The 15,185-nt window shown below is 44.2% G+C and overlaps 1 protein-coding gene across 2 annotated transcripts in view; it reads left to right on the forward strand.

Annotated features, from left to right (window-relative positions):
• TEX9 (testis expressed 9) overlaps positions 1-15,185 on the forward strand; it is a 73,318-nt gene that overhangs the window by 37,062 nt on the left and 21,071 nt on the right. The window lies entirely within an intron of this gene.

Genomic DNA, 15,185 nt, shown 5'->3' on the forward strand with positions numbered 1-15,185 from the left:
ATCTGGATCTCAGATCTCTTGCTTTGATCCTGAAATCAGCCTCATCAGAGCAGTTCCTCCTCAAACGGAGGTATTGGCCCTTAGGGATGCCTTTTTTGAGGGAATATGGATGATGGCTGTCCCATCTCAACACAGAATTAGTGGAGGTAGGCTTTCTGAAGATGTTGGAGCGCAGCATGATACAGTGAGTCATAGGGGACTGACGTTGGGGGGTGGTTTATTTTCACTTCCTGGGGGGTTTCTGGCCCATTATCTTTATAAACCGACAGCGGGTGTCACTTCTGGTTCACTCACCGTTTGTGGCAGACGGTCACACATAATCTCTCCTACTACCAGAGGATATACAGCCATTGCTGATATCCTCAATGCTGTGCATTTGGGCAAAATGGAGCTCATTCTTCTGTTGAATTCCCCTGATGAATCTCCGTGATTGGAGAAGAAACGCGTTGGGAGGCATTTATCATCACACATTTGGTGGGGGGTGTCCAGTTTAAGGCACACTAGGGCCTGTCCTTGTCAGGACAGGAGTAAATGCTGGGGCATGACAGGGGAGCAGTGAACAGGTCCCCACTCCCTTATACATTTCTCCATTTCCTCTGGACCCTCCCTGGGACCCGCTGTTATCTACGTGGGTTTCCCTGGTCTACAATTGGTGAGATCCAACCAGTTTTTTATCTGCACTGTTATCGGCGTGAGCACCTTATTGTTTATTGTATGTCTGCATTTTAATAAGGTTATTAAAGGTTATGTTTTAATACTATTGGGTTATACTCTTCAAGCTGATACATACTTTTCTCCCTAAGAGTTGTGCAACAGTTTGGTATTCCAAGCTGCAGCTGTTATCTATACTATTAGTTTTGTTATGGCTGGTTTTTTGGCGGCAGGGCCAGACACTGACTTATGGCTGACAGAAGCCAAGGATATCTTCTCTGAAAAAACCTTTGCTCAGAAGAAGTATACACCTACGTATAATACGGTCTTTAAAGACCTCACCAGAACCTATAAAGAACAGATAGTTTCATGGTGGGAGTTGCAAAGTCTTGAGAACTATTTGGCAAATAATATTGTACCCAGGGGGCTCCGGATCTCACTATTACCAGCTGCACGCTGTAGAACACCGCAACTTATGAGTCTGTGGGAAAAAGAGGCTACCTCCAGTTCCCTTAGACTTATGCAGTTATTGGTGAGTGAGGAAAAGGCCAATCTGGAAAGATTGAATCTCAAACTTAAAGATCAAATTGAGATTACAAAAAAATTTAGCACAGAAAGTGATTTTGTCACTAAGGAGAGTCAGTTACAGAATACGATTGAAAAATTCCAATATAATCTCAAGGAAAGGAAACATAAACAGTATCTTAGAGACCTACAAGACTTTAAGGACAATAAAATATACCAGGTGGTGGCAGAACGACAGGAGAGGGGTGATAGAGAGACGGACCTTTCTTCTACGGAGACGGACCTGTCTGATATTGAGGGCAGGGCCGGACCATCCAGGGGACGACAGCGAGGGAGAAACGGGTTATCAGAGAGGAGGTAGATACCACTCCGCTACACCAAGGCCCGGTTTTTTAGACCGTCCCTACCAATTGAGGAGTCACAACACGTACAGCAGGGACTAGCCCCACAGGTCATAAATTTGTCTGGTAGAAACCTCAGTGATATAGAAATGTCAGTTTTGTCCAAAGGACTATCCTTTATACCAACTACTGACTTTGCTCTCTTTGACATGATAAAAGATTTACATCTCTTTGTCAGGAGATTAAGGTGGCACAAACTTTTTAAGCAGAAGGACAAAAAAACCGCAGCTGACTTGGGGATCCCTCCTGACATGATACAAGATGTCCAACTACTAGCGGGTCTTGAGTCTATACCTCAAACTTTGAGGGGGTTGGGCCCATTTACACAATTAAAGAATCCAAGTAGAAGGATGGCACCGGTGGGGGCTGACGTGTCAGCCATTGACGTTTTCCTTAATTTGGCCACCAGGGATATCAAACAGCTTACGGTAATAAATCACGGCACAACCTTACCAAAGCACAGATCACAGCACTCCGTAATTTGGAAACAGATAATACTGTTATCTTTAAGCCCTCCGACAAGGGGGGCAACGTGGTAGTGATGGATGTGGAACAATATAAGGATATGTGTCTGATCCTATTGAACGATCATACCACTTATGCTCGGGTTTTGCGGAATCCAACAGCACGATGTTTGAGGGATCTTGAAAATATTCTACAAAAAGCATTAGCTGATAACTTAATAAGTCAAGAGGAATATCATTTCCTCCTCCCTCAGCACCCGACCACGGCTACATTCTACACCCTCCCAAAAGTTCACAAAGGCACAGCCCCCTTAAAGGGGAGACCGATTGTGTCGGGGATAGGTAGTATCTGTCAGAATGCGGGTATCTACATTGATCAGATTCTCAGACCATTTGTGATATCCCTCCCATCGTATATCAGGGATACCATGGATTTGTTGCGCAGACTTGAAGGTATTTCTATTGAACCCGGGTCGTTGCTGATAAGCATTGACGTGGAGTCGCTGTACTCATCTATCCCACATGATTGTGGGATACAGGGGGTACAGTACTTTTTGAGTACGAGGGGACAACAGTTTGTCCCTCATAATCAGTTTGTGTTGACCCTTCTTGATTATGTCCTTCACAACAACTATTTCTTATTTGACGGGAAGGTCCTCCACCAGCTCAGGGGCACTGCTATGGGTAGCCCATGTGCACCCAGTTATGCCAACTTGTTCCTGGGCTGGTGGGAGGACACCACCGTATTTACTGAGGCCAATGAACACCTTACCGTCTATATTGACCTGTGGGTCCGTTATATAGACGACGTGTTTGTTTTGTGGAAGGGTACTGAGGATACTTTCTACAAATTCTTGTCATCACTTAACCAAAACAATCTGGGTCTGAGATTTACCTCTGAGTTGGGAGAAAAAAGTCTACCATTCCTTGATATCCTGATTTCTAAAAACAGCCGGGATGGTCTTGATACCACAATCTTCAGAAAGCCTACCTCCACTAATTCTGTGTTGAGATGGGACAGCCATCATCCATATTCCCTCAAAAAAGGCATCCCTAAGGGCCAATACCTCCGTTTGAGGAGGAACTGCTCTGATGAGGCTGATTTCAGGATCAAAGCAAGAGATCTGAGATCCAGATTTTTGGAGAGAGGTTACCCTGATCGGGTGCTGAGGGAGGCATATCAGCATGCTAGGACGAGGGTCAGAAATGATCTCTTGGTACCACGGAGGAGGGAGAATGACAACTCCAAGACCATTAGAATGATCTGTGCATTTGACAATGGGGCCCCTCTGGTTAGGGCCATTCTTGAGAAGTACTGGGGTATTCTAGCAATGGATGAGGACCTGAGGGAGGCGGTTGGTACGGTACCCCAGGTTACCTACAGAAAGTGCAAAACTCTAGGGGACCGACTGGTACACAGTCATCTTACTACCCCGGTTCACTCCACATGGCTGCCCAATAGACCCAGGGGCTGCTACAAATGTGGCAGATGTATTGCATGTGAATCTATACAGGTGGCTAAAGAATTCCATAACATTCGTACTCAGAAAACATATTCCATCAAGGAATTCATTAATTGCAAGTCTAAAGGGGTAGTGTACCGGGCTGTCTGCACCTGCGACATCTCCTATATTGGCAAAACTACACGTGAACTTCGCAGACGGATAGGAGAACATCTGGGGGACATCCGCAACCAGAGGGATACCCCCATTGCCAGGCATGTGAATACCCAGCATGGTGGTGATGTAAAGGTCATTGGCTTCATGGGGATTGACAAGGTGTCTCCTCCACCCAGGGGAGGTGACTTTGATAAAATCTTGTTACAAAGAGAGGCAAGATGGATTTTCTTGTTGGACACCTGTCACCCGCATGGACTCAACGAACAGCTCAATTTTGGCTGTTTCTTGTAGGTCCGACATTTACATTATGGGCCATCTTTTTTGTCGCATTTGTTCTCGATTCATTATATTGCCTCTCTCCTGTGGTCTGCCCATCATATATCCTGTATTCTAGTGTCTATCTACCACTACTCTTGCGGTCGCATGTTAGTGTCTGTACCAGCCCTTTGAAATGGTCATAGTAAACAAAACATATGCAAATTTATGGGGCAAGATCATTATCCTTGCTCCCTGGTTTCCCTCTTTTTAACAAGACTGGTACTGATGGGCTATAAATATTGTTATTCACATCAGGATACTTTCCAATTCATGAGGGATCCACATATTTACCTTTGGATATACGAATAGTTTTATAGCTGTCATCTATCTGGGTATGTGTTGAATTAACGTAACCCGGCCAAACCCCCCCCCCTCCCCCTCCCCTCCTTCTTGTTAATTTCCCCCCATTTTTACACTGATATTCCCTATTTCTATCCCTATTCTTGATGAGATGTGTACTCACTAGTTTCACATACATTTTACCTGGACACTTCCAGTAATGTAGGGCATATGAACGGCATGGACGATTAATATAATTATAGGCATTTTATCGTGTATGTTACATGGTAAATTCTGCCCAAGAAATGTCCTTTGCCCGTGGGGGAATCTATGTTTGGGGTATCATATGTACTCCTGTATCGTTGTGCCTGTATATTGCTTCCCTTTTTTTGATTGTCAAGGTTAACAGGTTTGTGCATTATATCATCCCTACTACTGTATCATTGTGTCTCTACTACTGTATCAGAGGCACTGTATCGCTGCAATATTTTCGCAATGTTACATGGTAAATTCTGCCCAATAAATGTCCTTTGCCCGTGGGGGAATCTGTTTGGGGTAACGTTGATCATATGTACTCCTGTATCGTTGTGCCTGTATATTGCTTCCCCTTTCAAGGTTAACAGGTTTGTGCATTAGATCATCCCTACTACTGTATCATTGTGCCTCTACTACTGTATCAGAGGCACTGTATCGCTGCAATATTTTTTGCGATGCATACCACTGCCTGTTAATGTTTTTCATTATCAGCACCGCCTGATTAGATGGATAGCGGTATGTATACTCTTGGGGCTATCCGGCTATGGGGTCTCGGTTTGAGCACATAGTAACAGTGAAACACTGCCAGCCACAGGTTGAGTTGGGCGCACGCAGTATGGCGTCATGCTGGGCGTTCCTCTGTGGAACGCATATAGACACTGTCGCACCGGAAGGTGCATTTCCAAAATGGCGCGGACACTTCCGGCCATTCGGTACGCTGAGCGAAAGCGGTGGCCGGATACTATGTATGCGCTCCACGATTTTGGAGCGCATTCGGGCACTTCCGGTCATCTGGGACGCCGAACATAAGTGATGGCCGGATGTTAGGTAGTTATACAGTGCCGGCGCGCGCTCCAGGGATATGGAGCGCGGCAGGGCTCACCCGGCACGCTGGGAATAAGCGGCGGCCGGAAGTTATATATCAGTGTAGGACTGGCGTGCGTTCCATGATGTTGGAGCGCAGCATGATACAGTGAGTCATAGGGGACTGACGTTGGGGGGTGGTTTATTTTCACTTCCTGGGGGGTTTCTGGCCCATTATCTTTATAAACCGACAGCGGGTGTCACTTCTGGTTCACTCACCGTTTGTGGCAGACGGTCACACATAATCTCTCCTACTACCAGAGGATATACAGCCATTGCTGATATCCTCAATGCTGTGCATTTGGGCAAAATGGAGCTCATTCTTCTGCTGAATTCCCCTGATGAATCTCCGTGATTGGAGAAGAAACGCGTTGGGAGGCATTTATCATCACACATTTGGTGGGGGGTGTCCAGTTTAAGGCACACTAGGGCCTGTCCTTGTCAGGACAGGAGTAAATGCTGGGGCATGACAGGGGAGCAGTGAACAGGTCCCCACTCCCTTATACATTTCTCCATTTCCTCTGGACCCTCCCTGGGACCCGCTGTTATCTACGTGGATTTCCCTGGTCTACAATTGGTGAGATCCAACCAGTTTTTTATCTGCACTGTTATCGGCGTGAGCACCTTATTGTTTATTGTATGTCTGCATTTTAATAAGGTTATTAAAGGTTATGTTTTAATACTATTGGGTTATACTCTTCAAGCTGATACATACATTAACGTGCAAACCACCCTTGTGGGTAAAGGGGTTAAAGGGAATCTGTCAGTAAGATTTTGTGATGCAATCTGAAGACAGCAGGAGATAGATGTTGAAACACAGAATTCAGGGATGTGTCACTTGTCAAAGTGTGGGCTGGTGTTTACTAACTGTGAAGGATTTATCACAAAGACATTAACATTGCTGCACTACATTAGTCTGGCAACGCCCCCTCCAGTGATAAGCAGCTCACTGTCTATAGACCATGTACGTACAGAGCCTGGTGTGGGTGGGCTTAGCTTTCACAGTTCTGCTTCAAGTTAAACCTAAAAACTCTGATTGTGTAAGAACTGCTGCACCCAGTAATCTAAGTGATGTATGGTTGGATTCAGCTTCTCTTTAATTACATCATGCTGCTTTCAGATGAGGTAGCAAAAACCTGCTGACAGATTCCCTTTAAGCCTGTAATATTGAAAAATAGTGTCTGATCTGCAGACAGGATATTATTCAATGGGAGGAGCAGATGAGATTTATATACATTTTTATGGGAAAATATTCAGTAAAACTTGCATTCTATTCATTGAAATCCTTGGTGTTTGTAAGCATATGAGGGTAGTGGGTCGTCCTACCCAGTGATTGACACTCTTTATGACTGCATGCAGAGATAGCTGTCAATCACTGAGGTGGACGACCCACTGGACTGATATGTAAATACCAGGGATTTCAATGAATAAAATATTGGTTATACTCTTCCCACAAACTGCTCAGTTTCTCCATCTCCATAATATGCTGTCCACAGATTGGACTGCATGTACAAACTGACAGGTTCCCTTTAAAGAGAGCCGTCACCCCATACAGTAAATGTTACTATGCATTTCTAATGTATAGCCACCATATCAAATGACCTCCGCTCTGCTGGCACTTCTTCTGTGTCTGTGTTTGGTACTCCATTTGCTGTAAAGGCATGGGAAAGTGCTATGGTAAGTCTGAACCATGCCTTTCCTTTCTTTCTCTGCCCCAGAACCATTGTCATCAGGGCTGGTCCATCCCACATTACTGGTAAGACACGAAAGGTATGGTTCAGATGTAGCAGCACTCCCCAAGCCTCTGAAGGGAACACTGACCTCAAAGGAAGAAGAAGCGGCAGCAGAACGAAGGCCATTAGGTAGAGTTACACATTAGAAATGTATATGTGCATTTACTAATGGGATTTCATTGGCTGTTACCCATAACCGTCAACATTAACAGAAATAAACACTTGAAATAGATCACTCTGTTTGTAATACCTCTATATAATATGAGTTTCACTTTTTGTATTGAAGAACTGAAATAAATGTACTTTTTTATGATATTCTCATTGTGTGAGAAGCACCTGTATATATTCATATGTACGGTAAATATTTTTTGCGTATATTTTTCTATATGTGAATATGTTTGCATCCCAGGTTTTGATCCATTTTATATACCGTAATTTGGCAATGGAGGACAAATCGGAGCAATGGTGTCTTATTGTTATGAAGAACGGCTTGGAATCAACTAGTTTTTCATTATCATGTCTTTGCTGGAGAAATATTTGTTGCCCCCTACTTTATAATTTTTTCCTTTTCAGACCAACTGCTCAATACAAAAGGTTAACCTTGATATTTTATTTCTAGAACTGATAGCGTCTTATCCTATTGAAGAAGTTAAATATCACAATACGGATGAAGGTTAAAAGCAGAGCATTCCCTCAGGGATGGGGGTGAGGAGGGATATGAGGTCATTTTCTATTTTCTTGCTTTTGAAATATTAGCCAAGGTAGGACCTTGGGAGAGACTCTGTAGGACTTGCTAATAAGGGATGATGTAATAATGTCCATGATCTTCTTGCTGTGCCTAGGCAACATGCTGAGAATACACACTGGCGTAAGTCATTTTGTCGGGAGGTGGAAAATGGTATTTGTCCCTCTTCTTGATCTTTCTGTCAGCTTTTACTCTTCCAGTTTATTTATTACCCATTATTTATATATAATGAAAACCAGAGAAAAACACACGGAGTATACGTCCCATACCAAGCTAAAATATCGTTTTTATTTATAGAAAAATCAAAGACAATTTAATCATAACAATTTGTAGAGTCAGTAAGGAGACCTAGGGAAAACACTGAATAATTACAACGGTGAAAACTCCAATGACATCCTGACAGTATAATTACCTAAAGTGCTATAGTGCAAGATTTTGCAGGGTGCAAGAGCTTTAGAACACTGAAATCCATATAACTGGCCCACACTAAGGTGCCCTTTGCCTAGTCGGCATGTATATATATATGAAACATGGTTCAAGTAGCTCTTACCCATAAGTCAGGTGCAGAGGGGATAACCGCCGCAGCCCCAACGCGCGTTTCGCGTCGGCTTCGTCTTCTGTTATTAAAGTGATCTTACGTTTTAACAGACATTCCGGTAATAATGGTGGATTGCTTTATTGTTGAATATTCATGATAGTTGACAGATCTGATAATCTACTACAGGAGTTGTCACTTAGTTTTCCTAGATGGAAATAGAAAAATTGCATATATTTGCCTAAAACAGTTGTGCCCAAAAGTTTACATACCCCGACAGAATTTTTGCTTTCTTGGCCTTTTTTCAGAGAATATGAATGATAACACCAAAACTTTTTCTCCACTCATGGTTAGTGGTTGGATGAAGCCATTTATTGTCAAACTACTGTTTTCTCTTTTTAAGTCATAATGACAACCCAAAACATCCAAATGACCCTGATCAAAAGTTCACATACCCTGGTGATTTTGGCCTGATAACATGCACAGAAGTTGACACAAATAGGTTCGAATGGCTACTAAAGGTAACATCCTCACCTGTGACCTGTTTGCTTGTAATCGCTGAGTGTGCATAAAAGCTGAGTGAGTTTCTGAGATCCAGACAGACTCTTGCATCTTTCATGCAGCCACTGACGTTTCTGAATTGTGAGTCATGGGGAAAGCAAAAGAATTGTCAGCGGATCTACTGGAAAAGGTAGTTGAGCTGTATAAAACAGGAAAGGGATACAAAAAGATATCCAAGGAATTGATAATGCCAGGTAGCAGTGTGCAAACTGTGATTAACAAAAGGAAAATCAGGGGCTCTGTAAAACCAAAACCACGGTCAGGTAGACCAACAAAAATGTCCACAACTGCCAGGAAAATTGTTCAAAATGCAAAGAAAAGCCCACAAATAACATCAGCTGAAATACAGGACTCTCTGAAAACTAGCTGTTTCAAGATACACAATAAGGAGGCACTTGAACAAAAATGGGCTGCATGGTCGAGTCGCCAGAAGAAAGCCATTACTGCTCAAATGCCACAAAGTATCTCACCTACAATACTTAAAATAGCACAGGTACAAGCCTCAAAACTTCTGGAATAACGTAATTTGGAGTGAAGAGACTAAAATTTAACATTTTGGCCACAACCATAAACGTTACGAAGCCACTCTGGGGAGATCTCAAGCACGCAGTTCATGCTAGACAGCCCAGGAATTTACAGGAACTGGAGGCTTTTTGCCAAGAAGAATGGGCGCTTTACCATCAGAGAAAATAAAGAACCTCTTCCACAACTACCACAAAAGACTTCAGGGTCAGGGTCATTTGGATGTTTTGGGTTGTCATTATGATTTAAAAAGAGAAAACCCAGTAAATTGACAATAAATGGCTTCACCCAACCACTAACCATGAGTGGAGGAAAAAGTTTTGGTATCATCATTCATATTCTCTGAAAAAAGGCCAAGAAAGCAAAAATTCTGCCAGGGTATGTAAACTTTTGAGCACAACTGTATATACCCTGCTCTCATATTACATAATTGGGCAGATTAGGAGTTTAACTGTGGTGAGCCTGGAGACTTGCAGCTCTGGCACTGGATCATCTGGCCCTCAAGGTTGTAAAAGATGGCAAATATAAAGTAGGCATAGCGTATAATCGGTTATATGGGCTAGAGTGCCTAAGGAATGGAAAAGTACTAATCTGAATCTTAAAGGGAATCTGTCAGCAGGTTTTTGCTATGTTCTCTGAGGACATGAGGTAGGGGTTAAAACACTGTACTCGACAATGTGTCACTTATCAGGCTGTGTGCTGTTTACTTACAGTGAAGGTTTTATCACTAAGACATTAGCATTGCTGTGACTAGCTGGCCATGGGAGCACTCATTCGAATCTGCCCCTGTTGTGATAAAGCAGCTCGCTGTCAATAGACTAGGCGGGTTAGCTTTCTCAGCTCTGCTTCATGCTCAACCTAAGAACTCTGTGTCACAGTTGCTGCACCCAGTAACCTAAGTGATATATCATTAAATTGAGGGTCTCTTTGCCAACAACATGCTGCTCTCAGATGAGGTAGCAACAACCTGCTGACAGATTTCCTTTAAGTCAATTAAATAAACAGAAATTAAAAAAAAAAGTAATTTATGTATATATTTTACTTCCTTATATAGGGCCATTAATTCCTCAGCACCTTACATATACAATCACTGTGGAGAATACCTTGCAGATGTTGTCCTTGGTGGGATTTGAACCTACAACTCAAATATCCAGTGCTAACCACTGAGCCACCATGCTGTCATTAATCACTGTCACCCGAGTGTATGGGGTAGGATCATATGCCATTTTAATAGTTGGCAGAACTGGGGTGAGATACTGGTGTGGCATTGGAAGAGACACAGCTGAGGGTGAAGCAAAAGTGGGGTTTTATAGAGGAGCAAGCGAACTAACACTGTAACTTTTCCTAATGGAGAGAAGAATGAATCAGATTCTCTATCCATTCACCCCATAGTGACTACAGTTGTACACGTCGTTTCCCCCCAGATCTTCCATGTCCGTATCTGCAATGAGGTTTCTTTCCTTTACAGTATTGTTAATATGGATGATTGCCTCACGTGCTACGAGCCAAATCAGGTTACATTTACTGACCAAGTACGTCAGCAACGTGTGGAACCTGACGTGTATCGAAGAGTTAACTTCTCCCCTTTTCAATGAAAAGAACCATCATGGCAAAAACCATAGGTGTAAAATGGGAGCACATAAAGGCACAGAGAATTTCTCACCACTGACTTGCATTGATCAGTTAGTGGGGGAACATTGGTGGCAACTGTTCCTTGAATTAAGGGCATTTGTCATAGAGAATAACCATCTACCGCAGAATGCTTGGCGATTTCTTGCAGTAGAGGACATATTCCTGTACTAACATTGATCTGTAGTTTACACTAAATATGCAAGTTCTTTGTATATAATGACTTGTGTCCAGCATAGCCTACAGGATAGAGAGCTGTCACTCGGCAGGCAGCTACTTCTCCCGACTCCTCCATACAGAGGTGCCGAGTGCCCAGGGCCGGACTGGGACTAAAATTCAGCCCTGGCATTTGAAGTTACACAGGCCCACTTGTCACATGGTGACTGTATAATATCTTTGTACACTTGTAGGCAGGGCCGGTTTTAGGCAAAGTGGGGCCCTAGGCAAAGTTTAAAATGGGTCCCCAAATGCTAACATATTGCACATCACACAGAAGCCTTTCTGTTGTATTTACGTGCGCTGAGTTCAGGCCGCTAAACGAGTTTGATCGACAATACTGAAGTTGTTCAACGCTTGTTTCCCGGCCTCTTTCCACCAGCTGAGGAATAATGATGAGACAGAACGATCACTAATAGATCACCATACAGTATCATGTTTTCAGCAGCACATCTACAGTTTACACTGGCAATGTGCTGCTGACAACAAGGCTTTTTGTTCCAGCAAAAACAATCCGAATATGCAGCATTTTACTTGTTTAGTAAAATACACCCCATAGTCCTCCATATATTATAATGTGCTCCATAGTCCTCCATATAGTATAATACACTCCCTATAGTCCTCCATATATTAAAATACACTGCTCAGTCCTCCACATAGTATAATACACTCCTCATAGTCCTCCATATAGCATAATACAATCCTCATAGTCCTCCATATAGCATAATACAATCCTCATAGTGCTCCATATAGTATAATGCACCGCCACAGTCATCCATGTAGTACAATTCACTTCCCATAGTATAATGCACCCCATAGTTCTTCATATAGTATAACGTATTCCCCATAGTCCTCGATACAGTATAATGCAGCCCACATATAGTATAATGCAGCCACCCCAGAGTATAATGCAGCCACCCCAGAGTATAATGCAGCCACCCCAGAGTATAATGCAGCCACCCCAGAGTATAATGCAGCCACCCCACAGAGTATAATGCAGCCACCCCAGAGTATGTAACCCCCATAGAATATAATACAGCCCACCTCCCCATAATATATAATGTAGCCCCCCATAGAATATAATGCAGCCCCCCATAGTATATAACGCAGCCTCCCCCATAGAATATAATATACCCCCACAATAGTATATAACACAGCCACATAGTACATAACATGGCCTCCCCCATAGAATATAATATACTCCCCATAGTATATAGCAAAGCCCGCATATTATATAGCACAAACCGCATAGTATACAGAACAGCCTGCATACTATAGCACAGCTCGCGTAGTAGATAACACAGCCCACACAGCAGTATTCAGCACAGACCACACAGTAGTATACAGCACAGACCACACAGTAGTATACAGCACAGACCACGTAGAAGTATACAGCACAGTCCACACAGTAGTATACAGCACAGCCCACAGAGTAATATATACAGCACAGCCCACAAAGTAATATATACAGCACAGCCCACAAAGTAATATATACAGCACAGCCCACAGAGAACTATATACAGCACAGCCCACAGAGAACTATATACAGCACAGCCCACAGAGTACTATACACAGCACAGCCCACAGAGTACTATACACAGCACAGCCCACAGAGTACTATACACAGCACAGCCCACAGAGTACTATATACAGCACAGCCCACAGAGTACTATATACAGCACAGCCCACAGAGAACTATATACAGCACACAGTAGTATACAGCACAGAGCACAGCCCACAGAGAACTATATACAGCCCACAGTAGTATACAGCACAGAGCACAGCCCACAGAGAACTATATACAGCCCACAGCAGTATACAGCACAGAGCACAGCCCACAGAGAACTATATACAGCCCACAGCAGTATACAGCACAGAGCACAGCCCACATAGAACTATATACAGCCCACAGTAGTATACAGCACAGAACACAGCCCACAGAGAGCTATATACAGCCCACAGTAGTATACAGCACAGAGCACAGCCCACAGATAACTATATACAGCCCACAGTAGTATACAGCACAGAGCACAGCCCACAGAGAACTATATACAGCCCACAGTAGCATACAGCACAGAGCACAGCCCACAGATAACTATATACAGCCCACAGTAGTATACAGCACAGAGCACAGCCCACAGAGAGCTATATACAGCCCACAGTAGTATACAGCACAGAGCACAGCCCACAGAGAACTATATACAGCCCACAGCAGTATACAGCACAGAGCACAGCCCACAGAGAACTATATACAGCCCACAGCAGTATACAGCACAGAGCACAGCCCACAGAGAACTATATATAGCACAGAGCACATAGTATACAGCACAGAGCACAGCCCACAGAGAGCTATATACAGCCCACAGCAGTATACAGCACAGAGCACAGCCCACAGAGAACTATATACAGCCCACAGCAGTATACAGCACAGAGCACAGCCCACAGAGAACTATATATAGCACAGAGCACACAGTAGTATACAGCACAGAGCACAGCCCACAGAGAGCTATATACAGCCCACAGCAGTATACAGCACAGAGCACAGCCCACAGAGAACTATATACAGCCCACAGCAGTATACAGCACAGAGCACAGCCCACAGAGAACTATATATAGCACAGAGCACACAGTAGTATACAGCACAGAGCACAGCCCACAGAGAGCTATGTACAGCCCACAGCAGTATACAGCACAGAGCACAGCCCACAGAGAACTATATACAGCCCACAGTAGTATACAGCACAGAGCACAGCCCACAGAGAACTATATACAGCCCACAGCAGTATACAGCACAGAGCACAGCCCACAGAGAACTATATACAGCCCACAGCAGTATACAGCACAGAGCACAGCCCACAGAGAACTATATACAGCCCACAGTAGTATACAGCACAGAGCACAGCCCACAGAGAACTATATACAGCCCACAGCAGTATACAGCACAGAGCACAGCCCACAGAGAACTATATACAGCCCACAGTAGTATACAGCACAGAGCACAGCCCACAGAGAGCTATATACAGCCCACAGCAGTATACAGCACAGAGCACAGCCCACAGAGAACTATATACAGCCCACAGTAGTATACAGCACAGAGCACAGCCCACAGAGTACTATATATAGCACAGAGCACACAGTAGTATACAGCACAGAGCACAGCCCACAGAGAACTATATACAGCCCACAGCAGTATACAGCACAGAGCACAGCCCACAGAGAACTATATACAGCCCACAGCAGTATACAGCACAGAGCACAGCCCACAGAGAGCTATATACAGCCCACAGCAGTATACAGCACAGAGCACAGCCCACAGAGAACTATATACAGCCCACAGTAGTATACAGCACAGAGCACAGCCCACAGAGAACTATATACAGCCCACAGCAGTATACAGCACAGAGCACAGCCCACAGAGAACTATATACAGCCCACAGCAGTATACAGCACAGAGCACAGCCCACAGAGAACTATATACAGCCCACAGCAGTATACAGCACAGAGCACAGCCCACAGAGAACTATATACAGCCCACATCTCTTCTCTTCCTCCCCTCACCTCCTCCGAGAATGGCCCCACAGTCCAGAAAAAAAAAACACTCTCCTCACCTCTCCTCGTGCCCAGCGTTGCTTCCTGGTTCCTGCTCCTGTCTCAGCAGCTGCAGTCTGCCCGGGACACAGCAGGTGCGCGATGATATGACATCATCGCGCACCCGCAGTGTCAGAGGCAGAGCGGGGAATGATGGGAGAGGAGCGTCTGTAGACGCTCTCTCCTCCATCATTGCATTCAACTGTACCGGCGTCTATACGCCGGTATAGTTGAATGCGACGGCGGGGGCGGCGGATTGAGCGGCCCACCACTGGCACCG

Source organism: Ranitomeya variabilis, chromosome 5, assembly GCF_051348905.1.
Source record: "Ranitomeya variabilis isolate aRanVar5 chromosome 5, aRanVar5.hap1, whole genome shotgun sequence".
Classification (NCBI taxonomy): domain Eukaryota; kingdom Metazoa; phylum Chordata; class Amphibia; order Anura; family Dendrobatidae; genus Ranitomeya; species Ranitomeya variabilis.